The sequence below is a fragment of the Limulus polyphemus genome, unplaced genomic scaffold (assembly GCF_000517525.1).
Source record: "Limulus polyphemus unplaced genomic scaffold, Limulus_polyphemus-2.1.2 Scaffold3955, whole genome shotgun sequence".
NCBI lineage: Eukaryota > Metazoa > Arthropoda > Merostomata > Xiphosura > Limulidae > Limulus > Limulus polyphemus.
The window spans coordinates 41,061-41,810 of record NW_013669565.1 but is presented as its reverse complement, the minus strand read 5'-3'; positions in this window follow the sequence as shown (position 1 = coordinate 41,810).

Sequence of the window (750 nt, the reverse complement as noted above, 5' to 3'; positions counted from 1 at the left end):
GTACATAAAAAAAAAAAAAATTTAAAAGCAGGTAGGAATTTTCATCCTGAAATTAAACAAACAAAATATGTATATAAAAAAATTAAAAAATACTTTAAAAAAACAATTTTCAATCTGAAAGCATGCCATGAACCCAATTAAAATAAATTGGCAGTTTATCTGCTTTAGTCTTAAAAATACTGGGAAGCAAGGGAGGAATTTATCCATATAACTATTTTTTCCAGATGTCCTACTTTACTCCGAGAGGGATAAAACCATGTGATATAAGTGACACACCCATTATGAAAGGGTTAATAAAATAGATTTTAAGGGTAGCAGTTTCAAATAAAGGTAGACAGGGATGATTAACTGCCAGTTTATTTTAATTGGCTTAAAAAATATTGTAAAAGCAAGTACAAATTTTCATTTGGAAAGTAGATCATAAATTTATGCATAAAAGAAAAAAAGATTTTAAAAGGAGAAAGAAATTTCAATCACAAAAGTAGACAACAAGTGAATCACAGTAATTTAATACAAATGATATAATAGGTGTCATCTAAGCATTTTATCTTATAAATAACTCCTATTAAGTTACCTGGGCAATCCTTTACAGATACTAACTTAGGATATATAAAATGTAATACACATTTGAGTATGACATATCAAAACGACTTCAAGTTTGTAAATCAGCTAAATAAATGACAACTACAGACAATATAAAATCATAGTGCAATGTAATGTATTACAATGAAATTTTAATATTGTTTGGCA